Source organism: Scyliorhinus torazame, chromosome 3 (assembly GCF_047496885.1).
Source record: "Scyliorhinus torazame isolate Kashiwa2021f chromosome 3, sScyTor2.1, whole genome shotgun sequence".
Classification (NCBI taxonomy): domain Eukaryota; kingdom Metazoa; phylum Chordata; class Chondrichthyes; order Carcharhiniformes; family Scyliorhinidae; genus Scyliorhinus; species Scyliorhinus torazame.
In genome coordinates, this window is record NC_092709.1 from 129,491,211 (window position 1) to 129,518,179 (window position 26,969).

General features: G+C 46.8%; 1 protein-coding gene across 4 annotated transcripts in view; it reads right to left on the minus strand.

Moving 5' to 3' along the window:
- Window positions 1–26,969, minus strand: part of prdm5 (PR domain containing 5) — a 581,469-nt gene that overhangs the window by 290,503 nt on the left and 263,997 nt on the right. The window lies entirely within an intron of this gene.

The window sequence follows — 26,969 nt, forward strand, 5'->3', positions numbered from 1 at the left end:
GGGGGGTGAAAAGTTGGGGGAGGGGACAGATACTGGGAGAGGTGTTTGAGAGTTGGTGGCTGGGAGAGGATTCTTTGGGGGGGGGGGGGGGGGGGGGGGGGGGGGGGATGGGTGCCTCGATGGTAACAATGGGACGGGCCAGACCCAGTAGTTATCAGGCTGGTGGCTGGCGGGGGGGGGGGGGGGGGAGACACCCCGGTCAGGATAGTTACGTGGAATGTAACGGGTATGTTGGAGAGAGGCGAGAGGTTTTTCAGGGTCATCTCGGTGGTAGTGCTCGTGAACTTGGAACCAGGTCCCCTCGAAGCCTTTTTCGGGGGGCCAAAGCGGCGGGCGGGTGTGGGGCAGATGTTAGCCTTTGCCTCGCTGATTGCCCGGAGGCAGGTCCTGTTGGGTTGGAGGTTAGCTTCTCCATCCTGTGACACGGCTTGGCGGGGGGGCATCTACTTAAATTTCTGTGACTCTCGGGAAGGTGAAGTCTCAGCTGAAGGGGATGAAGGAAGGGTTTCACAATTCATGAAGGCGGTTTATTTTTTATTATTATTTTTTTTTAATGTTTTTATTCAAGGTTTTTCAATGATTTTTACAAAACACTCCAAAAAGGAAAATAATACAAAGAAAACAGGGCAATATGCCCACAAAACAAAATAGCCTAACCCTCTAAACAATTAACAATTTAACACCCATCTCAGAGCAAAGTGAGGCTTGCGCCCCTTACAAAAAGAAAAAGAAATCAGCCCCCCCCCCTCACCCCGGGTTGCTGCTGCTGACCTCTACCTAACGTTCCGTGAGAAAGTCAAGGAACGGTTGCCACCGCCCGGAGAACCCCTGCAAGTGCCCTTGCAAGGCAAACTTTATCTTCTCCAACGTAAGAAACCCCGCCATGTCATTTACCCAAGCCGCTACGCTTGGGGGCTTCGCGTCCCTCCACATTAACAAGAGCCTTCTCCGGGCTACCAAGGTGGCAAAGGCCAGAACTCCGTGGATCAGGCTGAGCCTGGCGCAAGACGGGGAGGAATTGACCCTGCCCAGGGCATCAGCCCACAGGCCCTCATCCAGCTCCTCCTCCCACTTGCCCTTCAGCTCCTCCACCGAGGCTTCCTACACCTCCTGGTATATCTCCAATATCTTACCCTCCCCGACCCACACGCCCGAAACCACCCTGTCCTGTATCCTCCGGGCAGGTAGCAGCGGGAATTCCCCTACCTGCTTTCTCACGAACGCCCGAACCTGCATATACCTAAAGGCATTTCCCGGAGGTAACCCAAATTTCTCCTCCAGCGCCCTCAGACTGGCAAAAGTCCCATTGATGAATAAATCCCCTATACTTTTAATTCCCGCCCGGTGCCAGCTTAGGAACCCAGTATCTATCCTACCTGGAACAAACCTATGGTTGTCCCATATCAGAGCCCAGGCTGAGGCCTCTACCTCCCCCCTATGCAGTCTCCACTGCCCCCAAATCCTCAATGTCGCCGCCACCACCGGTCTCGTGGTATACGCGTCGGCGGAAGCAGCAACGGTGCCGTCACCAGTGCCCCCAGGCTAGTACCTATACAGGACGCCGCCTCTAACCTTTTCCACGCCGCGCCCTCTCCCTCCATTACCCACTTCCGAATCATAGACACATTCGCTGCCCAGTAATAGCTACACAAGTTCGGCAGTGCCAACGCCCCCCCCGGACTGCGCTCCAAGAACAGCCTCTTAACCCTCGGGGTATTATTTGCCCACTCAAATCCCATAATGCTCCTGTTTACCGCTTAAAGAAGGCCTTGGGGATGAGAATGGGCAGGCACTAAAAGACGAACAGGAACCTCGGGAGGACCATCATCTTAACGGACTGCACCCTACCCGCCAGGGAGAGTAGCAACATGACCCACCTCCTGAAGTCCTCCTCCATCTGGTCCACCAGCTGTGCCAGATTGAGCTTATGCAAGACCCCCCAACTTGAGGATAAGCGAGATCAAAGCCTGCGACATCGTCGGGGGAAGGATTCCCTTTTCCTTCGCCTCATTAAAGGTTCTCAGCAACAACGGGCCCAACAGCTCCGAGAACTTCCTGTAGAACTCAACCGGGAACCCATCCGGCCCCGGAGCCTTGCCCGCCTGCATACGCCCCAACCCCTTATCTAGCTCCTCCATCTCGATCGGGGCCCCCAAACCCTCTACCCACACTTCCTCCACCCTTGAGAACATCAAGTTGGTCCAGGAACTGCCGCATCCCCTCTCCCCCCCCTCCCCCCCCCCCCCCCCCTCCTCCGGGGGTTCTGACTTGTACAACTTACCATAAAAGTCCCTAAAGACCTTGTTTATTTTAGCTGGACTCTGCACCATGTTCCCCCCTCTATCTCTGACTCCCCCAATCTCCCTCCTCCGCAGCTGATGCGCCAACATCCGACTCGCCTTCTCCCCATACTCATACACTGCTCCCTGTACCCTCCTCCACTGGACGTCAGCTTTCCCCATGGTCAGCACGTCAAACACTGTTTGGAGGCTCTGGCGCTCCCTCAGCAGCCCCTCCTCGGGGGATTCCACGTATCTCCCATTCTCCCTCAGTACCTCATCCACCAACCTCTCCCTCTCCATCCTCTCCCTCTTTTCCTGGTGAACCCTGATTGAAATTAGCTCCCCCCTGACCACTGCCTCCAGCGCCTCCCAGGCCACACTCACCGACACCTTCCCATTATCATTGGCCTCCACATATAATTGGATGCACCCCTGAACCCGCTCACAAACCTACTCGTCCGCCAGCAGTCCCACATCCATTCACCACAACGGGCGCTGGCCTCTCTCCTCCCCCAACTCCAGCTCCACCCAGTGCGGGGCGTGATCCAAAATCGCAATGGCTGAATACTCCGCCCCCTCCACTCTCGGGATCAGTGCCCTGCTTACCACAAAAAAGTCTATTCGCAAGTAGGCCTTGTGCACATAGGAGGAGGAGGAGAACTCCCTCACCCTTGGCATAGCAAACCTCCGCGGATCCACTCCCCCCATCTGATCCATAAACCCCCTCAGGACCTTGGCCGCTGCCGGCTTCTTACCCGACCTCGACCTAGACCAATCTAGTGCCGGGTCCAGTACCGTGTTGAAGTCCCCCCCCCACTCCCCATATGAGGCTGTTTATTATGCACTTCCGAGAATTGGTTGCCATTGAATATTTGCGGGGGGGGGGAAGAGGCGGTATTGTTGTCTTTCATCAATTGATTGTTAATTTGTGTTTTTTTTTTAACCTGGTATGTACTGGTGGATGTTTTGGTCTGTATATTGAACGGGGGGCGGTTTGTGTGTGGGGGATTGTTAATGTACTTTTTTTTGTTTGTTTTTTCTTTGGTTGTTATTGATGAAAATGTTGAAAATGAGGAGAATGAAAAGATTTTTTTAAAAACTTGGCGGAGGTAAAGAGAAACGTACAGTCTGAGGACAGTGAGTAAGAGCAAGGGCATCATAGTTGAAGGCTTGGTGGGGATCTATTTAAATATATCCAAGCATGGCCAAGGTTTGATGAGAAGGAAGTAGAAGTTTTTTTCATTTCATTTGAGAAGGTGGCTAAACAAATGAAATGGCCACAAGTCATGTGGGTATTACTGATTCAAACAAAGCTGGTAGGTAGAGCTAGTGAGCTGTTTACATCACCATCAGAGGAGGTATCTGGGACATATGAGGAGGTGAAAAAATCCATCTTAAGTGCATATGAACTAGTGCCTGAAGCCTACAGACAAAGGTTTAGAAATTTAAGGAAAGAACCTGGTCAAACCTACATGGAGTTTGAAAGGATCAAACAGAGTAATGTTGATAGGTGGATAAGGGCTTTGAAAATAGACCAAACATATCAAGCTCTTAGAGAAATGATAATTTTAGAGGAGTTTAAAAATTCAATTCTTGATGTAGTGAGAACTCATGTGGAAGAACAGAGGGTTAAAACTGCGAGATTAGCAGCAGAAATGGCAGATGGTTATGAATTAGTTCACAAATCAAAGTTTGGTTTCCAACATCAGTTTCAGCCTGTGAGGGATAGAAACTGGGGAAAAGAGAAATACTCAAGTGGTAAAAATAATTCTTTTCTCTCTGGCGGTCGTGAGTGTTTGGAACTTTCTTCCTCAAAGGGCAATGGAAGTCATCTTTAAATATTTTTAAGGCATAGCCAGATAGATTATTGATAAGGGGCTGGAAGGTTAGCAGCCCTGATCTTAATGAGTGGCAAGCAGGCTCAAAGGGCCAAGTGACCTACTCCTGCTCCTAATTAGTTTGTTCATAAGTGTGTACATAGAACATACAGTGCAGAAGGAGGCCATTCGGCCCATCAAGTCTGCACCAAACCACTTAAGCCCTCACTTCCGCCCTACCCCCGTAACCCAATAACCCCTCCTAACCTTTTTTGGTCACTAAGGGCAATTTATCATGGCCAATCCACCCAACCTGTATTGGTCATTGATTATGGAGCAGACAACTTCAATTTTAAAATCTGTAATTTAACGATTTTGGCCCATTTTAAAAGGAAGAAGCTACCCAAAGATCTTTATTTGAAGAAAGACAGGACAATCCTCCAAGTGCCTAGAACAACATTTGACTCTGAACTAACATCATTAAAACTGATTAATCAATCATTCACTTCACTGTTGTTTGTAAAACCTTGACATACACTAAGTCATTCCCATGTCGCCCTACACTGCAATGGGGACACGGTAGCAGTGGTTAGCACAGTTGCTTCACAGCTCCAGGGTCCCAGGTTCAATTCCCGGTTTGGGTCACTATCAGTCGGAGTTTGCACTTTCTCCTCGTGTCTGCGTGGGTTTCCTCCCACAGTCCAAAGATGTGCAGGTTAGGTGGATTGACCATGCTAAATTGCCCTTCGTGTCCAAAAAAATGTTGGGTTCGGTTACTGGGTTACGGGGATAGGGTGGAGGTTTGGGTTTAAGTGGTGTGCTCTTTCCAAGGACCGGTGCAGGCTCGATGGGCCGAATGGCCTCCTTCTGCACTGTAAATTCTATGATTCTATGATCCCTACACTTCAATAATTCATTAATTAGCTGTTGAAATGTGCAAGATGTTTCTTGCTTCAACTTGATTATACAAGCGATTGTCCCAAAATTAAGACATTGTGAAGGATTCTACAGAATTAGGCACTCACCCGAATTATTCTATGGATAATATCAGTAGACCTTTGATAGCAAAAATATAAAGTTCATTTGGATCATGGGTATAAATTAATAAGCTCAGGACCTGGGAAAATCAGCAGATCGTACCATTCTGTTGTTGCTGGTCAGTGTGAAAGTGACAAAAGCTGTTGGCCTACTGAATAAAGTGATTGTCACCTTCAATGGACAACACACTGGATGGCCCTGCATTTGTTATCGGTGTTAACTATGTGACTCAAGATCTTACTGAAGGAGATGTCGTGGCACTGTCACAGCGTATTTGTTTAGCTTTGACATCCTAATCAAGTAATTCCCATACATGACTGCGCCTTGGAGAAAGTGATACCAGTGGAATCCAGCAAGTACACCTTGCACACCATCTTAGTTCATGGGTTATCTTTCCCTTCTCTTGCTGATTCACACTAAGTGGAGCACTGAATCAACTGATAATATACCCAATTTATTTATTTATGTTTGAAGCTCATACAAGCACAGCAAATACACTGCAGCAATGAAATTTCATAAGGTTTATCAACATATCATACCTACTTTACGTGATTTTTAGAATATGACGCACTTCCAAATCCACAAACATAGAATTTACAGTGCAGAAGGAGGCCATTCGGACCATCGAGTCTGTACCGGCCCTTGGAAAGAGCACCCCCCTGAAGCCCACGCCTCCAGCCAATCCCTGTAATCCAGCAACCCTACCTAACCTTTTTGGACATTAAGGGCAATTTATCATCGGCAATCGACCTAACCTGCAGATCTTTGGACTCTGGGAGGAAACCGTAGCACCCGTAGGAAACGCACGCATGCACACACGGGGAGAACTAGAGCATACTTTCTGACTGGTAAACTGATTAATGCAAACATGAAGCATGCAACTGCGGGTTGGGAAATGGATAGGAAACCAACTCTGCAGGATCACCATTGATTTACTCAGGTCCTTCATGAATATGTCCACACAAATTTGAGCAATTTATTCATCTAAATATTGAATTGAATTTAAACATTGAAAAAGATAGATCTCTCATCCATTTCAGATGGAATTGTACTGCATACTCTGCTCATCCCTCTGAAGTGATTGTAAATGGCACATGCAATGGAATTCTTAAGAGACAGATTCTACAATTGTTTTTATGAAATTCTTTACATTTTCATTTAACCAGCTCTCGATCCGGGCTGTTTATGTGAAATGGAGAATTTTCCCTCAAAAGAAATTCTATTTGATTACATCATAGTTTATGGAGCAGCACGGTAGCACAGTAGGTAGCCACAGTGGGAGGAGGGGTTGTGGTTGAGTGGGCAGGACCTGCAGTGCCAACCGGGGCCACCGTATAGCCCATGGAACCTGGATGAGCATGACAATATGCGAATACCAGGTCACTGTACACCGACAGAAAGGGGCTTCACTCCATGAACATACAGCTGGTCTGCGATCAACAGATGCACATCATGCACGTCTACGCCCGATACCCGGGCAGCATGCACGACTCATTCATCTTGGCACACTCGTGATCTCCGACATGTTTGAGGATCTGCAGGGGCTCTCCAGTACGAGGCTAAGAGGGTCGACCGCATCGTGGTGGCCTGCTGCATCCTCCACTACATAGCACAGTAGAGGGGCGATGTGCTGGAGGAGGAAGGGCGAGCCTCGTCTGATGAGGAGGATGCGTGGAAGGGGGACAATGAGCAGGACTTGGGGCCTGGGCAGGCATGGGATGCCGCTCAACGCCATCGCCAGGGCCAGCACACACGGGACACCCTCATCGTGACATGGTTCACCGACTAGGAGGGGGGTGGGGGTTGCTGGCCAGGGGCATGGACACCACATTCCAGACCCCCTCACCTCCCACATCCCAGAAACCCTCACCTCCGACATCCCAGACCCCCTCACCTCCCACACCACAAACCGCCCGCAATCACACCCCCTCCGTTACACACAACTGCGGCGTGACAAGCTGGGAGCACTGTGTTGGCAGTGACAGCGGGTCTGGTCCATGGGATGGAGAATGATGACAACTCGCTCTGCGATGAGCTCCAGTGCTCCACATCGTATAACAATGTATGACCCATGCCCACAATAGCACCTTCCACCTGGATGATCCCTGCATGCGAGCTGGCCAGTCCATCACACGGTCGAGTCGCTGGGATGGGGGTGCTGGGGGCAGTCAGGGTGGGGGGGGGGGGGGGTAAACGGTACACCCACGGGGCCTGCACTGGTCCCCCACTTCCCACAGCCACCACTGACCAGCCCATCCCCACATCCATCAGACAAGAGCAGGGAGGCAGGTTTCAACAGTGTTAACAATGGAGACATATATAATCTGTGCCCTTTCCACTATTACTAAACTGTGCCCTGCACCCGTGCCAATGCCCTGGCCTTATGGGCCCTAACACTATGCCGAGTTTGTACAGCAGGAGTGGAGGCGGACTGCTGTGACTCCTGCCCTGCGATTAGGGTCCCCGTTGGCACACGTCTCCTGGAACGACCCGGCAATCTCTAGATGGCTCTAGCACATGGCTGCCTGTGAGAGGACAGTCCTGTCCTTGACCTTGGCCCCCTCCTGCACAGAATGCCCAGGCCTTGTGCACTCTGACCCATATCCGACACAGTGGTCCCCAATGCTTCCACTGTGGGCGCCAGCCGTGCAGCATCAGCCTGGATGGCACGCATGACCGGCACCAACCCCTGCTCCTACACACGGATAGACTCCTCCACCTGCAAGTGCTGGATGCCTGCCGACATCCCCTCTTGTAGTCCCTGGGTCTCTGACTGCACCTGCACTGTGGCTGGGACTGGATGTTCCAGAAGGCCGGGACTCGTCTGAATGGCAGCTGGTTCCCGAGGTCGGCCTGCCCTCCGACTGTCCGGCCCCTCGGCTGCGCCTACCTCCACCTGCTGTACTGGATGTGATGTGTGGTGCGCACCAGATAGTGTCCCAGGCGCATCTTCAATAATGTGCCCAACTGAGGCGATGGTATCTGAGATGGTGGAGGGTGTTGGAGACAGCTATGACAGAAAGTCCGTGTCCTCCTCAGTGCATCAGTGCTTAGCCATCTGGGGGGCACCGGCTCTGGCACTGGTTGGAGGCGGGGGGGGCTCCGGATGGACCGGCCCCATCTCCAGCAGGTCCTGAAAGACACAAGATGACATGTATGATTAGACAGCGGGCTGGCGAGGGGGGCGTTGAGAGGTGAGGGCGAGGAGGGTGAGGATGATGTGGGCTGGGGGTGTAGGTTGGGGGGTTGATGGGGGTGCAGGTTGAGGGATGAGCGAAAGGTGAGGGGGGTGTGGGGATGTTGGGGGGGGGGGGGGGGTGTCCACACCTGTCATGGGGATCCGCAACTAAGCAGGGTCTCTACTTTTTCGCCCGCCGCCAACCTCCACCTCTGTGACCTTCCTTTCCTCTGGGCCTCCGATCACATCTCGTGCCCTCTACTCGGGCACGGTGAAGGGCCGTAGTTCCGGTGGTCGCCCTCCCGCCGGGGAGTGGGGGTGGGGTTAGTGCCAGAGACACAGCGCTGCTTACTCACCCTGGCCGCCCTGGAGAGGTTGTGCTGTTTCTTCCGGAACTGCATGCCGGCCTCTGCCACCTGTGCCCAGGCACAGCGAACGGTGGCGCCTGGCGGCCTTCCTCTCGGGTCGGGGTACAGGGTCATCCTACTCTCTTCCACTGTTTCCAGGAGTGTGTCCAGCTCAGCGTCCCTGAACCGTGGCGCTGCTCTCCTTCCAGCCATCTTGTTGACTGTGACGCTGTGGGTAGGGGATGGACCATTTAAGTGCGGCGTGTGAGCCTCATGTGCGCCAATCACGGACCCGGCGAATCCGGCGCCGTTTTGCATGGAACCGGCTGCCTTCCACGGGGTGAAGGTCCTGGCCCATTTAGAGTTGCTGAATCGGTGCACCTGTTGCGCTGTTTTTCCTGTCGTGAAATACCACTGTTCCCACAGCGGCGTCAGCACTTTGTCTCATGGATACTGAGTATCCATGTGGTGCTGTGGGCCATCAGCAGCAGCAGAACTGTATTCAACCACAATCTGCAACCTCAAGACCCAGCATATCCTCCACTCTACGATTATCACCAAACCAGGGGATCAACCTTAGTTCAATGAAGAGTGCAGGAAAGCGTGCCAGGAGCAACACTGGGCATATGAGGAAAAAGGAGATGTCAACCTGGTGAAGCTACAACGCAGGACTACCTGTGCGCCAAACAGCATATGCAACAAGCAATAGACAGAGCTAAGTGATTCCACAACAAACTCATCAGAACCAAGCTCTATAGTCCTGCCACATCCAGCCGTGAACGGTGGTGGACAATTAGACAACACACAGGAGGAGACTCCACAAATATCCCCATCCTCAATACTGAAGGAGCCCAGCACATATGTGCAAAAGATCAGGTTGAATCATTCGCAACAATCTTCAGCCAGAAGTGCCAAGTGGATGATCCATCTCAGTCTCCTCCGGAGGTCTCCAGCATCTCAGATGTCAATCTTCAGCCAATGCGATTCACTCCACGTGATATCAAGAAATATCTGAAGGCACTGGCTGCTGCAAAGATTATGGACCCTGACAATATCCTGCCAATAGTACCAAAGACCTGTGCTCCAGAACCTGCCGTAGCTGTTGCAGTACAGCTACAACACTGGCATCTTCCCAGCAACTTGGAAAATTGCCCAGGTGTGTCCTATAGACAAGAAACAGGACAAATCCAACCCAGCCAATTACCGTCTTAGCAGTCTACTCTCCACCATCAGCAAAGTGAAGGAAGGAGTCTTCAACAGTGATATCAAGCAGCACTTACTCAGAAATAACCTGCTCACGGACGCTCAGTTTGGGTTCTGCCAAGGTCACTCAGCTCCTGACCTCATTACAGCCTTGGTTCAAACATGGACAAAAGAGATAAACTCCAGAGGTGAGGTGAGAGTGACTGCCCTTGACATCAAGGCATCATTTGATGGAGTATGGTATCAAGGAGCCCTAGCTAAACTGGAGTCAATGGGAATCAGGGGGGGGAAAACACTTGGCTGGCTGGAGTTATACCTGCACAAAGGAAGATGGTTGTGGTGGTTGGAGGTCAATCATCCCAGCTCCAGGACATCACTGCAGGATTTCCTCAGGTAGTGTCCTAGGCCCAACTATCATCAGTTGCTTCATCAATGACCTCCCTTCCATCACAAGGTCAAAAATGGTGATGTTTGCGGATGACTGCACAATGTTCAGCACCATTCGCAACTCCACAGATACTGAAGCAGTCCATGTCCAAATGCAGCAAGACCTGGAAATATCCAGGCTTGGGCTGACAAGTGGCAAGTTACATTCACGCCACACAGGTGCCAGGCAATGGCCATCTCCTACAAGAGAGGATCCAGCCATCGCCCCATGACATTCAATGGCATTACCATCGCTGAATCCCCCACAATCAACATCCTGGGGGTTACCATTGATCAGAAACTGAACTGGACTAGCCATATTAATACTGTGGCTACCAGGACAGGTCAAAAGCTAGGACTCTTACGGCGAGTAAATTACCTCCTGACCCTCCAAAGCCTGTCCACCATCTGGATGGCACAATCAGGAGTGTGACGGAATATTCTCCACTTGGGCAGCACGGTAGCATTGTGGATAGCACAATTGCTTCACAGCTCCAGGGTCCCAGGTTCGATTCCGGCTTGGGTCACTGTCTGTGCGGAGTCTGCACATCCTCCCCGTGTGTGCGTGGGTTTCCTCCGGGTGCTCCGGTTTCCTCCCACAGTCCAAAGATATGCAGGTTAGGTGGATTGGCCATGATAAATTGCCCTTAGTGTCCAAAATTGCCCTTAGTGTTGGGTGGGGTTACTGGGTTATGGGGATAGGGTGGAGGTGTTGACCTTGGGTAGGGTGCTCTTTCCAGGAGCCGGTGCAGACTCGATGGGCCGAATGGCCTCCTTCTGCACTGTAAATTCTGTGACACTTGCAGCTCCAACAACACTTAAGCTCAACACCATCCAGGACAAATCTGCCTGCTTGATTGTAATGCGTTCCACAAACATTCAAACCTTCCACCACCGATGAACAGTGGCAGCCTTGTGTACCATCTACAAGATGCACTGCCGTAACTCATCAATATTCCTTAACCTTCCAAACCCACGACCACTACCATCTAGAAGGACAAGAGCAGCAGATACCTGGGAACCCAACTGCCTGGAGGGCCCCCTCCAAGTCGACTTGGAAATGTATCACTGTTCCTTCACTGTCGCTGGGGCAACATCCTGGAACACCCTCCCTAACAGCACAGTGGATGTACCTACACTTCAAGGACAGCAGCGATTCAAGAAGGCAGCTCACCACCGTCTGAAGGGTAACTAGGGATGGGCAATAAATGCCGGTCTAACCTGCAATGCCCACATCCCATAAATGAATAATAAAAATTCCCACTTTTCAGAGAGAAAAGAGAGTATTATTGCGCTACACTGTTCTACCATTTAGCCACAAGTTCTATCTTCTGCCTCCAAATTTGTACTATTATTCACTGATTTTTATAAGCTACTTTTTTTTGTTCCATATTACCTTTGGAAAGGCAGAAAAACAAAATCTAATCCACATGCGGACTCTTACTATTACGTGGGTACATGCCTGTTGAACAGCCTTTTAAGGGCCTTAAGTAATACTGGATTTCATGTAGTTCACTAGAGAGAGAGAGCTAGATGGATTGCGGGCCTGAATAATTGTTGACCCCCATTAAGTCAACAGGGGAAATGAGCTGACGCAGGAGAACCCCCCCTGCTGCAGCTATGCTTACAGGTCGTTAGTGATGGCTCAGGGATTCTCCTGCACTTGCATGGGTTTCCTGTGCCTCCTGATTATAGAGGTGAATCAATCCTGCTCCCATCAAATTCATAAGATAAATTTCCAGGTTCTGCTTCCCCAATCAAACATCAGGATTTGTAGGGTGTATTCACACGAGAACTCTAACACTGGGGCAAAGCTATTTCATCTTGCACCAATCCTATAATTAGAGTGAAAATGCTGCTTTAAGTTTAGGTCATTGGCTGAACTGAAGTAAAGCAGAGACCTCCTGCAGCAAGACGTCTTACTGAGTTCACTCGAATTTTCTTTTTCTATGCTGTGCACTCTGCTCTTGCTGGACATTTACGTTTCACAAATGGAACCTTCGTTTCCACCTGTTTCACAACCTCAGCCAAACATTTGTTTGCTGTTTTACTTTGAAATCGTTTCACAAGCTTATTGATCGTTTCATTCAGCTCAGTTTTTTCGTCTTCTAGTTCTGTGTGCCTCAGCATTGGATTTACATTTTCTAGTCTTATTTCTATTTTTCCTTTTTCTCTCTGCCACAGAACTTTGTCCTCGCCTTTCATTTTGGTTTCACTCTAGTCAGACCAAGGACTTGTCTCAGTTCGGCATGGTTGCAATGTCCGCTTGCGGCTCAAAGGTCTCTGGCATTACTTTTCAATGCCTCCTCTCTTTCATTCAACTGCTTCCACAGCTCTTCTTGTAGTGTTTGGATTCCTCCTAGAATAAAAAACATTGCTTCAGTTTTCTCTGCCAACTGGTTTGTCAGTTTGTTCAGAGTGATGTTAAAGTCATTTGTTTCCCTTTGCAATCTTCCAGAGGAATAACCCTTGACTGAAGGAATTCTAGTAGCATGTGAAGATCTTTCAACAGGTTTTTCCTTTCTTTACGAAGCTCGCTTGTTTTATCTTGTGCCTTCCTGTAATTCAGTAGTCTCCTTGAATGTCTTCTGTTGTGCTTCCATTCTGCTGTTTAAGGCAATCTTCTTTTCTTCATGTGGCGGAATGATCACATATTCCTTTCGCATTTGATCTTGAAGGAAAATTAAGTGTTCCTTTAATTCTTTATTCTCTTGTTGCCTTCCCTCTGGGGTCTCTTTTTGCCCTCATCACTTTGAGAGACTTAACTCTCTCTGGGGACTTTGCTAATTTTTTTTCTGTACTTACGCTTTTATTCTTAAAGAGGTAACTTTTGTACCACAAAAAGGGGGAGTCCACACCAAGTTGAGTGAAATAATTAAGCTTGATTTCAGGAGCCCTGGACACACGGCACTACTGAACCGAGTGAGTTCGGCCAGTCCCTGACTGGCTGGCTTTATACCAGAGGTGCTCAAGTCCCCTTAGCGGGGAAGCATGTAAATTCCAAGGGCAATGCCGAAGTCTCATATGTGTATAGGTTATGACATCCCTCCCCGTCCAAAGTCCGAAGGACCCTCCACTGTTTGTTGACGAGGCGGAGAAACAGAAGGATCATTGTTGCAAATTCATATTTGTTCCTAGTAGGAACAGGGTAACTTTAAGAGTTCGATCACATGACATATAGATGATGTCACCAGCAGTTTGGGCAGGCTAACAGTCAGTCTACTCCAGCAGCCTGTGAGAAAACACCTTTCCAATAAAGACTTGTTTGTTTATACCTCTGCTCGCCCATTCTTCAAAAATACCGCAAAGAAAACAAGATGAAGAGTTTGCAATCAGGTTGGAAGTAAAAAAAAAGGTAGAAAAATCGTCAAGTCGTGCGCAGCCATTCAAAAACGTTTAAGAGGATAAAAACATCGCAACACCAAAGCTGGCAAAGAAAGCGTGCTGGATAATAGCAGCGAACGTCAAAGCAATTGAAATTTAAACAAAGAGTTTGGTGAAAACAGCATCGAAAGAAGCTTGCCACGTTCTCTGCCTGAAAAGTTCTGGAACAGTGCTCCTGCTAATGTGAGTAGTAAGTAAAGTAGCAAATATACTGCAACCGTAGTTTAGAGCTGGGGGTGCTTAAAACCTAGAAAGGAATAAACAGAACAAAAAAGGTAGTGCTGAAATCCTTGTGACACATTTGTGCTTACACCAGCCTTCCCATAATAAAATAGTGAGAGTTTTTGGCACCCTCGGAACATATAATGAAGGTACCGAATGCTGGAGCTCATAGAATTTAAATTTTTCAGTGTTTGTCCAGCAAGGGGGGGGGGGGGCTCAAAAACTAAACTTCTGGTGAGATTATGGAAATATCACAGGGCCACTTTGCACCCAAGCCCTTATTCATCGCCAAGATGTTCAGGTTCCACAAACATAGCCAGTAAGGAGGAAGAAGTTAGCTGAATACTGTGAATATGGAGAGATCTTGAATGGCGTCAGTTGAGACAGACTTGTGTGTGAGTTAAGAAACAAAGCCATCTAGAAACGTTTGTTAACAGAAAGTAAATTAGACCGAAAGAAGGAGTTTAGAAATTGCAATCTCTATGGAACGAGCAGTTAGGAAGTGCAACAATTAAGTCGAGCATTAAAGTCCACAAGGTATCGGCTGAAACTCAATCACCAACACAGGGTCAGATGTGCAAAACCTGGGAATACAGCAACTGTTTACGGGAGTAAAGATACAAAATGCAAGAATTGTGGTAAAAAGGTGCACATTGAATATGTGGGATGGAAAAAGAAACAAAATTGATGGAAACGGGCACGAGTCTGTCAGATGAAGAAGTGTCATTGAATGTACTGGCCATTGCTGGTGCAACCAGCCGTTACTGAGTCACTGCTTTACTGGTTGGCCAACCAGTGAACATAGGAGCATACACTGGCACAGCCATTTCATTGTTATCAGAAACTGTTGACTAAGGGAAACTATGACATATTGCCTTAAACCTCAAAGATAATACTTAAAACATATACCAGAGAAGTAGTGCCGTTGAAGGGCCGTCTTGGCATAAACGTGCAGTTAAATGGACAGACCACAGACTTGTCCCTTCACGTCATTAAAGGTAACTATCCAGTCCTAATGGGGAAAACCTGGCTGGAGAGAATCAAGCAAACTGGCCCAAGGTGAATCTCGCGTCAGAAACTGAAGCGGGTTTACCAAAGATTTTAAAGAAACATGCCATAGTCTTTAATGAAGAGCTGGGAAGTCTGAAAGCCGCTAAAGATTCAGGACGAAAGACAAGCAAGGTGCTTAAAGACCAGGTCAGTGTCATACGCCATCAGGCCGAAGCAGAAATAGAGAGACTAGTCAAGGCGGGGATCCTCAAATCCGTCTATGTAAATGATTGGACCACGCCTATAGTACCGTGATGAAGAAAGATGCTTCGGGATGATTTAAAGTCACTATCAGTCGAGAACTGTGCCCAGGGCAGTACCCCCTGCCTTAAATTGACGATTTATTTGCTGGGTTGGCTGAATGTCAGTATTTTCGGTAAAATTGACCTTACCCGGGCTTATCTCCAGGTAAATGTGGATTCAGATACACAACAATATTTGGCAATCATAGATTCCCTACAGTGCAGGAGGCCACCAATTGGCCCATCGAGTCTGCACTGACCCTCTGAAAGAGCACCCTATCTAGGCCCATACCCCCAACCCATCCTCACAACCCAGTAACCCCACCTAATCTTTTGGACACTAAGGGGCAATTTAGCATAGCCAATCCATCTAACCTGCACACGTATGGACTGTGGGAGGAAAACCGGAGCATCTAGAGGAAACCCATGCAGAAATGGAAAGAACAGACAAACGTCACAGTCACCCAGATCCCTGGCACTGTGAGGCAGCAGTGCCAACTACTGTGCCACCGTGCTGCCCAATTGGGGCATCACAAAAGGCTATTCAGACATAAAAGACTTCCAGTTGGCATCATGACCGCACATGCATCATTTCAGAGTGCCATGGATCAAATTCTCAGCAGGCTAGAAGGGGTCCAATGTTATTTAGAGGATATCTTAGTTACTAGGAAGAATGACGAAGATTTGATATGATTTGGTTTATTATTCACATGTATTAATATACAGTGAAAAGTATTGTTTCTTGCATGCTGTACAAACAATGCATACCGTACATAGGGAAGGAAGGAGAGACTGCAGAATATAATGTTACAGTTATAGCAAGGTGTAGAGAAAAGATCAACTTAATACGAGCTAGGTCCTAAAGATCGCTAAATCTGTAAGTAATTGAATAAGAACATGGTTAGAGAGTTTAAAAGCGTTAGAATGAAGTTTTAGAAGCATAGAATGAGATAAAAGATAGAATTAGAGGGTATGCTGGGCATAGCTTGCAAGAAGTCGCCTCGCTCCGGCGCCACAAAGATTATCTTCAAAGATTTAGATGCTACACTCCAGAGACTAGAAGATTACAGACTAAGGATTATAGAAGGATAAATCTGAATTCTACAAATCTTCTATTCATAAAAACAAAGAAAATAGGAGGAGGAGGCCAGTCGGCCCTCCGAGCCTGTTCTGCCATTCATTATGATTGATTGATTTGATACATTGTCACCTGAACTGAGGTACAGTGAAAAGTATTGATCTGCGAACTGTCCCGACAGATCGGACCATAAATGAAAAAACATAGGACATACGTTAATACACAATGTAAATACATAGGCACAGGCATTGGGTGAAGCATATGAAGTGTAGTACAACTCTGTAGACAAGATGCGTGGAGAGATCAGTTCAGTCCATAAGAGGGTCATTCAGGAGTCTGACAATGGCGAGAATGAAGCAGTTTTTGAACCTGTTAGTGCGTGTTCTCAGACTTTTGTATCTCCTGTCTGATGGAAGGAGTTGGAAGAGAGAATAACCCAGGTGGGAGGGGTCTTTGATTATGCTGTCCACTTTTCCAAGGTTACGGGAGGTGGAGACAGAGTCAATCGATGGGAGGCGGAGTTCATGAGACGGACTGGGCTGTGTTCACGACTCTCTGAAGTTTCTTACGGTCTTGTGCCAAGCAGTTGCCATGCCAAGCTGTGATGCAGCTAGATAGGATGCTTTCTATGGTGCATCTGTAAAAATTGGTAAGAGTCGATGTGGACATGCCAAATTTTGTTTGTTTCCTAAGGAGGTAAAGGCGCTGTTGTGCTTTCTTGGTTCTAGCGTCGACGTGGGTGGACCAGGACAGATTGTTGGTGATGCGCACATTTAAGAATTTGAAGCTGTCATCTCCACCTCGGCCCCATTGATGCAGACAGGGGTATATACGAAGCTTTGCTTCTTGAAGTCAATGACCAGCTCTTTAGTTTTGCTGATGTTACACCATCATGGCTGATCATCCAACCCAATAGCCTAATCCTGCTTTTCCCCCATATCCTTTGATCCCATTAGCCCAAATGTTGTATTTAACAGCTTCTTGAAAACGTACAATGTTTTGACCTCAACTACTTCCTGTGGTAATGAATTCCATAAGCTCACCACTCTCTGGATGGAGAAATTTCTCCTCATCTCGGTCCTAAACGATCTACCCCATATCCTCAGACTGTAGACCCTGGTTCCGGACACAGCCACCATCGGGAACATCGTACCTGCATTTATCCTGTCTAGACCCGTTAGAATTTTATAGGTTTCTATGAGATCTCCCCTCATTCTTCTGAACTCCGGTGAATGCAATCCCAACCGATTCAATCTCTCCTCATACGTCAGTCCATCCATCCCCGGAATCAGTCTGATAAACCTTTGCTGTACTCCCTCTACAGCAAGAGCATCCTTCCTCAGACAAGGAGGCCAGAACTGCACACAATATTCCAGGTGTGGCCTCAACAAGGCCCTGTATAATTGCAGCAAGTCATCCCTGTTTCTATACTCGAAACCTCTCACAATGAAGGCCAGAATTCCATTTGCCTTCTTTATCGCCTGCTGTACCTGCATGCTTATCTTCAGTGACTGGTGCACAAGGACACCCAGGTTTCACTGCACATTCCCCTCTCCTAATTTAATGCCACTCAGATAATAGTCTGCCTTCTCCCTTTTGCTACCAAAGTGGATAACTTTGCATTTCTCTGCATTATACTGCATCTGCCATTCATTTGCCCACTCTCTCAACTTTTCCAAATCACACTGGGATCTCTGCATCCTTCGCACAGCTCACCCTCCCCACCCCCCAACCTGGTGTCATCTTCAAATTTGGAGATATTACATTTTGTTTTCTCATCTGGTGTGTTTGCTTTCAGGATCCTGGGGGTGGAACTAGATAGAAGAAGTTGGAAGAGAAAATAACCTGGGTGGGAGGGGTTAGAAGAAGGGTGCCCTCAGTCAAAGGAACTCAGTGCCTGATCAAGGGACCCAAAATAGGAACACTGCTGCGAGTAAACCCTTCCACCCACTTCTCCCATATCTGGCTTCTTTCCCCATCCACTGCCTCAGTGGAGCTGTTTCAGCAGCAGCCACCTCCCTAATGGTACTGCTAAGAACAGAAAAGTTGCCCACCTCTGATTGGCCAGCAGCTCTCAGCGAGCGGGACTTGCATCCATGGGGCTCTTGATCCCAGGGCAAGACCCACCACTGACCTCTTAAGTATCTGAGTGGCACAGGTTACGGCAGACCCTCTCTATAAGAGGCAATGTGCGGTTTCATCAATTCTCCAGCCAGCAGGCGAGAGTCCGATTGCCTCCACTATATTCCGCCTGTTCTGTGCAATGTATACGGATAGGGGGAATGATAATGGCAGGTTTAACAGACCACCCAAGGGTAGAGGCAGACTTGCAGTTTTGAGGGCCCCGCGCTCTCACTCTTTGCTCTTTGCACGGGTCCCACGTCACACCCTTCCCTTGGTGACATGGTGCACCCCCCTCCCACCCAGCATGGTATCAAGCCCCACCCGAATGATGCCAATGTCCTTCTGATCCCGCCCACCCTCAGCTCACATAATGCAAGACACAAAAACCCCAAATCTATCCCTTGCCACCCAGTCAGGTTGCTTGCCCAGCCCTCTCATTCTCAGCCCTGCTGCTTAGCTGGCCTCTGGCTCTGGTCGTGCCGCCCCACTGGCCGCTGTTCCCCGATTCCCCGTACACACCGGTGCTTGGCTCTTCTTCTTTGCACCTCTCGACTGCTGCTCTGTTCACTTCTTGGCTCTCATCTGGATAGCCGGGCCTCGGCCACTGCGTGTGCTCTTGGCTGGCTGCCTGGTTGCTGCTGGTGGCCATCTGGCCTGGCCCCTGCTCTCTCACACCCTTGCCTCCAGTCCTGCACTCTTACTCTCAGCCTGCCTAGCTGGCCTCTGGCTCGGATTGCATCGCCTGCTGCCGATGGCTGCTGCTCCCCATTCTCCATACCGGCGCTTACCTGGCCTTATTTGAACCTCCCGATTGCTGCTCTGATCACCTCTCGGTTCTTGCTTGGGTAGCCAGGCCTCCAGCCTTGACTGTTGATGACCGCATGTGCTCCTGGCTGGTAGTCTGCCTGCTGCTGCTGGCTATCTGGCCTGATGGCCTCTGTTCTTTCTGATTAGTTTCCCATCCGCCCTCCTCCGCCTTGGCTGTATGAGGAAATCATACAAGTGGAGAATGTGGAGTTGAGGTTACAATCAGATCAGCCATGCTTTTACTGGTGAAACAGGCTCGAGGAGCTGAGTGGTCTACTCCTGTTCCTAATTTGCATGTTTATCACTGACTGACACTATTTAACCTCGGACACCTCCACAGCAAACCTAAACTGATTACTATAGACATATATGATCTACAGATTATGAATGACTACAGTGCCATTGCCCACTCTGCACCAGGTTTGCGAGCCACTCTCAATCTCATCAATTCTACATACGATAAACTCAGCCTGTCCTTGAATGTTGCCAAATCTCAATCAGCCCATATCTGGTCAGTCGAATATTTCACCTTCTATCATTGGTGATCCTGTCCCATCTTAAAAGATCTATGGATCGAGAATTGGCCTGTTCAGTCAGAAGATCCATGGCAGAAAAGCAAGGACCGTGTAGAATCATCTTCGAATCAAGGAACAGCTGATGATGACAATATCAAACCTGATCAATAAGGCAATTCCTCCACTGGCATTTGTAGATCCATCTTTGCAAATTATTTTGTACCCACACATCTCCAACTCTTGGCTACAATATGTTCTCAGACGTTTTTCTGAAATGCTAATACTGGTAATATTGTCAGAGCTACATTTGCCTTGAACTCCATTACCTTATTATTGGGGCTCCTTGCAATCTATATAAGCCTTTAAGCCTATAACTAAAATATTGCTTTACTTATTTTATCCTTCTGCCATTATTGCTATTTCTAGTTTGCGTTACCTTTATCATTTAGCTTCTCAACAAGGACATAGTTGCGATGCAAACTTAGAAAAAGCCCATCTCATCCGAACAGCATCCCTGTCACTGGATATTTTTCATACTTTTTGGGGAGAAATGTATATTTCCCCAGCTTATATTTTAAAATGCAAATACTTAAAGCCACAACATGCAGGGGAAGCAAAGACATCTGTATGTGGACTCAGATGGAGTAGTTGCTAAAAAGGGTTTTATAAAATAAAAGTTAGCGCAGAGATTCCATTCATTATTCATATCTTTAAATGTTAAGATGACCTATTCATCTGAGTCAATGTGGGATGTCTGTTGGGAATCCGCTCTTGAAGAAAAAGTTTTATTAACAGGCTGACTGGTGACTCACTGACAGGAAAGCAGAGACGTGCCACTGTTCCACTTGTGAATACAGCGAGAGAAAGGGAGTGAGCGATACACATGGGCAGGCAGTCCAGTTTTAAACGAGAGACTGTGAGAACCAGACCTGCAAAGCAAGATGTAAATCTGCTTTTTTTTTTGTTAGAAATTTTCAGGAAGCAAGGGACATCTAAATACAGTAAATCAATAAATCTTTTTAGTCACATTCCACAACATGCAAGATTTTGGTTTAAATGCTGTTGCTGAACATGGCCCATGCATGTGGGCAGCACAGTAGCATTGTGGATAGCACAATTGCTTCACAGCTCCAGGGTCCCAGGTTCAATTCCCCGCTGGGTCACTGTCTGTGCGGAGTCTGCACATCCTCCCAGTGTGTGCGTGGGTTTCCTCCGGGTGCTCCGGTTTCCTCCCACAGTCCAAAGATGTGCAGGTTAGGTGGATCGGCCATGATAAATTGCCCTTAGTGTCCAAAATTGCCCTTAGTGTTGGGTGGGGTTACTGGGTTGTGGGGATAGGGTGGAGATGTTGACCTTGGGTAGGGTGCTCTTTCCAAGAGCCGGTGCAGACTCGATGGGCTGAATGGCCTCCTCCTGCACTGTAATTTCTATGATAATCTATGATAATCTATGCAGTCATCAAGTCCTTTTGTACACCTTCCTATTAAACTTAAACAATTTTTTTTTTTTTTAAACTGTTTTCTTATTCCTCAAAGTCATTGGAGGAACAGTGGTTAATGACCTGATTTTCTGCAGTGCGCACTCATCAATCAGATTGCTGCTCATCTTCAATTTTTCTACTCCTCGACGCCGCATGCATTTCTTGCAGAGTCTTCCAAGCCCGGTTTCTCCAGAAACATGAAGCACAGTGTCTATCACAGAACTCCATCGCAAAGCTGTCGTATCAGGTGGGGGTTGAGGGTGGGAAGGCAGGACAGTCACCTTTTTGCAGTATTAGCTGGTCAATGGCAAGTTTAAATGTCCAGTGTTAATGGGGTTCGTGAACATTGGTGAATGGGGGAATGTTTGTGAACGTGAGAATGCATGATTGAGTGAATGGGCAGGCTTGTAGGGTGGCAGACTGGCTCATCAGGTCGGGCTGTGTATGGAGACAGGGGGTGGAGGGAAAGAGTTCCGCAGCTACCCAGGAGTTTGACTAAGATTGTTCTGTCTTAACAATTCCTGGGTAACTATTCAGTAAGTTCCACATATCTGTCCAAACTCTTCCACCTCGACCTTAGAATGTCCCAGGAAGTAGGAGAATTGTCCGTCGGAAGTTCAAACTTCCCGGGAAACTCCCATTAGGTGAGCAAGCATTTTTCAGTCAATTTACCAGAAGACAGCAGAAGTCTTGAAGGTATAGCAAAAGAGCCAATATCATATCACAAAGAATCCTATTTTGACAATCCTGGGTTGCACTATAAAGATATAATTATCGGATAGTACAAATATATGTTTTAATGTAAAATGCTTGATTTAGGGGAGTGTCCAACACAATAATACCTTTGAAAATATCTAAGGAAGACACAAAACCTATAAATTCCACTGCCCTGAAACTTGATCCATTCTCCGAGAAATCAGAAACCCTTCACTTTTGATCAGTGTTTCCAGCCCAATGAGGAAGGAAACGGTTATTTGGGGAAATGAAGTGGGACAAGTAGAGCATGTTCAGTGGCAGAGCATTTTGGAATAGTGTTCACAATATCATTAGGTTTAGAATAGTTATTAAATTGACAGATTACAGTCAAAGGTCTTCCCTTAACTCCTCATCTCAGTCAGCTGAAGTACTGGTTGAATGAATCCTTTCAACTAGCTTCAATCTTTCATAAGCAACCATTCCAATTAATGATGATTTCTCACCCTCTACCACCTCGAAGTTGATGGGTATCTCGATGTTCCCATTCTTAACAAGAGAGCAGGACCCTCTCATGACTATCGTGTTACCGTTGTAATCTGTAAGCCTACAAGCGGATTGCATTATTAGTGATTTTTCAATGACTTGCTTTAAAGATCAGTGGGTGATAATATTTGCGTGCGCTCCAGTGTCAATTTTAAATGGTATTAATTCTCCATTTATTTCTAATGAGACAGTCCACTCCTTAATTAACTTTGAGAGTGATTTTACTGGTCTTTCATCCAGTAAATTAATCCTAGTGACTGCTTCTATCATGAAAGTATCCAAAAGTGAACATGGTGAGCAATCCTCCCTGTCCGACACGATGTTGGATTTTTTCTCTCCACTCTTTGGATCCGTCTGAAATCACCATAGGGCTTTTTAAATTTGGTTACTGGAACAGTTGCTGATAAACGACACTGTGCTGCAAAATGGTTTACTTTGCCACAATTGGAACATTGTTTGACTTTTGCCAGACAATTCTTTTGACTGTGGGCGTGTCCACAACGTGTGCACGTCATCACGCTCATGACATCACTTTCAAAATGGCCACCGGCTGTTGTATGCAGTTTTCTGTGACACAGCATTAATGGCGTTAGCCACGTTTCCCAATTTCGCACCCATTTTCTTTGCCACGAATTTGGCGTATTCGCTCGTTGCCTATTCGCTGGCCTTACACATATTAATAGCGTCTTCAAATCAATTAAACTTGTCTTCTTAACATTTGCCCATGCAAACGTTCATCATTTATCCCGAACACAACTTGATCACGCAGCAAAGAATCGGAGGCGGAGGAAAAATTACAGGACTGCGCTCGCAACTTTAGAGCTGTGATCTACTGATCTTCCTTTAAGTGCAATCTGTTTCTTAACATGTAGTGCAATTTTTTCAGGATCATTAATTTCTTTAGCACCATGTTGTATTTATTTTTATCCTCATCTGCACTGACGTTAAAGGAGTTATTCTGTTCCAATGCTTGTGGTCCAGCCAAATTTAACAGGATGCTATTTTCCATTGGTCTGAGGCATTTTAAAACATGAAGGCAGAAATAAAAACTTCAAATTGTTGCTTAAAGAAAGTCCAGTTCTGGCATAGTTTACTGGGTGTCTTGAAGTGGCCAAGCTTCTTGAGACCTTCCATCTTCCGATTAGTCTTTGTCATAGATTTTTTCCGAGTTATAGCTTCTGGATCGCTTCTACAATCTCAAATGCTATTCTAACCTAATCTAACTGTTGTTTCTTTTAAGGAATAGACTCCTGGTACCATGTGGTGTTCTTTACAACATAGAACATACAGTGCAGGAGGCGGCCATTCGGCCCATCGAGTCTGCACCGACCCACTTAAGCCCTCACTTCCACCCTATCCCCGTCACCCAATAACTCTTCCAAACCTTTTTGGTCACGAAGGGCAATTTGTCATGACCAATCCACCTAACCTGCACATCTTTCGACTGTGGGAGGAAACCGGAGCACGCGGAGGAAACCCACGCAGACACGGGGAGAACGTGCAGACTCCGCACAGACAGTGACCCAGCGGGGAATTGAACCTGGGACCCTGGTGCTGTGAAGCCACAGTGCTATCCACTTGTGCTACCGTGCTGCCCCCTTTGTGTTGCTTATTTCAGGATGGTTGTCGCAGTGTTCACAAAGACCACAAAATAGCTTTAACTTAAGCAAAGCTCTGATTTTATTTACACTACTAACTGGGATTCGACACGTAGTCCTTAAGAATACACAATTGATCAATAACATCTAACTACACTCATCTACTGCTAACCTTACTACTGGTTTAAATTATAATCTAACCTTACTTGCACTATCTGCTCTTCTGACCTTCAGTAGCTAACTCCTGCATACACTCCTCCCCTAAGGTCTAGCATCACTGCCGTATATAGTAGTAACTGCAGCTCCCTCTAATGGCTACTCTCGACACTACATTAACCTTTGCAATGCTGATAGTTATGATAATACTACAATGAGGGGGAACTGGAGTGCATTTAAAGCCAGAGCTCCTTGGATAACTAAAGATATGAAGGTAAAAATGAGAGAAAAGGAGGTTTATGATAGATGTCATAATATCATAGAGAATCAAATGCAGAAATTGCAGAGGAGAACTGTAAAAGGAAATTAGAAGGGGATGAAGATTTCTGTTAAAGCACATTAGTAGGTAGCATAAAAGGGGAACATGAATGTTTTTATTACAAATATAAAAAGTAAAAGGATAATCAAAGGAAGGGGTGAAATCAATTGTGGACCAGAAAATTACATCTTCTTGTGGAGGCAGTGGGTGGCATGGCTGAAGTATTAAATTAATAATTTCTAACTGTCTTCACATTTGGTCAATATCACGGTGAAGTGTGAAGGATGAAGGAGGACAGAGATAGCAGACAAAGATAAAATGAAAGATTAAAACGAAAATGATTTACCTAAAAGTTCGGTGGCACTCAAAAGTAGATAAGTCACACTGAGATGAGCTTCTGACCACATATCCACAGCATCAAAATGGCTTCCGTCCTCCTCTGCAATGTTGCCAAACTCTGCCGCTGCCCATTTGCTGCAGAAATCCTCATCCATGCCTCCTTTACCTCCAGACTTGGGACTATTCCAGTACACTCCTGGTCAGCCTTCCCATCTTTCACGCACCATAAATTAAGCACAAATTCTGCTGCCCAAATCATCCCTGTGCTTGCTGACCTATATCAAAGTCTTGTTGCACAATCCTGTTGGAACCGCCATGAGACACACAGGGGTGACCCAATTAATCTCCCCATGAGCCTTATGGCGTACGACCTACCCCGCAGAGGGCTAGTTTACTCAGTTCCTTAAAAGCCAGCTCAGGTAGGAGCCCACAGCAACTTTGACTGGAACTGTAAATAGTTCACTTTTGGAAATAAACCATTCTTCTGACTTGCCTTTCCTGGTTCCTCCTTGACTACTAAAAATACCAATTTTAAAATTCTCTCGCTTATGCTTACTCCTTGCCTCACTCCTCCCCATCTCTGTAAAATCACAAAACAATAATAAATATGAAACCTCTTCATGCCCTGCCACACAGCGAGATCTGTTCATTTACTGTCAAAATCTTCATTCATATCTTTGTTATCTTGATACTTGACTATTCCAACACACTCCTAGCCAGCCTTCCATATTCAACACCTTTAGATTTGAAGTCATCCAAAGCTCAGGCTCCTGCTCAACCAAAATATTGATTAAAATTCTCACTTTTGTTTTTCCAAGTCTCTCTAAGACTTCATTGCTCTCCATCTCCAACATCTCCTCATGCCCAACAATCTACAGAGGTAATCCAATTCTGGCCTCCTTACCAACCTCAATTTAAATTGTTCGACCATTGGTGGATGCACCTTCACTTGCCTAGACTTTAAGCTCTGGAATGCCCTCCCTACACGTCCCAGCCTCTCAACCTCACTTTCCTCCAATAAGATACTGCTTTACACCTACTTTTTGACTCGGCTTTTAACCAGCGGACCGAATGTGGTTTGGTGTCATAATACTTCTGTTTCATAATGCTCCTGTGAAGCACCTTGGGACATTTTGTTATGCGACAGATGCTGTATAGATATAAAGTTGCTGTTGCCTGCATCCTACTCACACAAATTCCAATTCACCTACCACCCTTGTACTCGGTTACCTTCAGTTGCTCCCAATAAGCAGCACCTCATTTAAAAAAAATCTCAAATATGCTAACTTCCACAAATATATCTAGAGCCACGATTTATAAGCAAAATTAAGCCTCTTATGAAATTGAACATAAGGGTTCTGACATTTTAATATGTATTCCAAATTCAAACTGGTCTCATATCAGTGTTCCTGTGCATTCACAGCAACATGATATCTGCAAAGTTATTAACTTTTAGAGAAGGGCACAGCAGAGTAATACAGAAAACAAATCTCTAGAATCTCCCCTACCCGTTCCCCCTCTTGCCTCCCTCTGTTTGCCCTAGCTATTTCCATCCCTTTAATCTCTATAAACCCCAACTTAGTTCCATATTTGAACCATGCTCCTATGTCTGAAATTTCTTTCAGCATTACTTTCATACTGCTTGCAGGACACAAGACAAAGTCAATTATGACATTCAATCATCTATCTGGCTTTCTGTGCCTTGCTCCCTCCCTCACCCCATGGCTGTCTCTGGGGGTTTCTCACTCCCTCTGGGGGTGGGGGTGGGGGGGGAGGTTTGTATCTGTTTTTATGCCTTTCTGTTTCTATCACTGATAATCGTATAGTTACTGGTGCTTTGGTCTCTTGCCCCACATTCCCAGTTGTCCTCACTGTTGAAATGGATAGTGTAAAATCATAATGCTGGACTTTGCAAAACGACAGAGATTAAATTAAAAAAGACAAGCTACCTTTTCTGTATAAATTAACAGAGGTTAGTCATACCCGTTAGTCAATTCATTTAGAAAATGCTTGGCAAAATGAATTGGCACTTGCAAAAACATGGGTAATGCATGTCAGCCAGCACCGATTTGTTAATGGCAAATCTAACCCACACTTGTCCATATGATTATTAATTTTGTCCTGA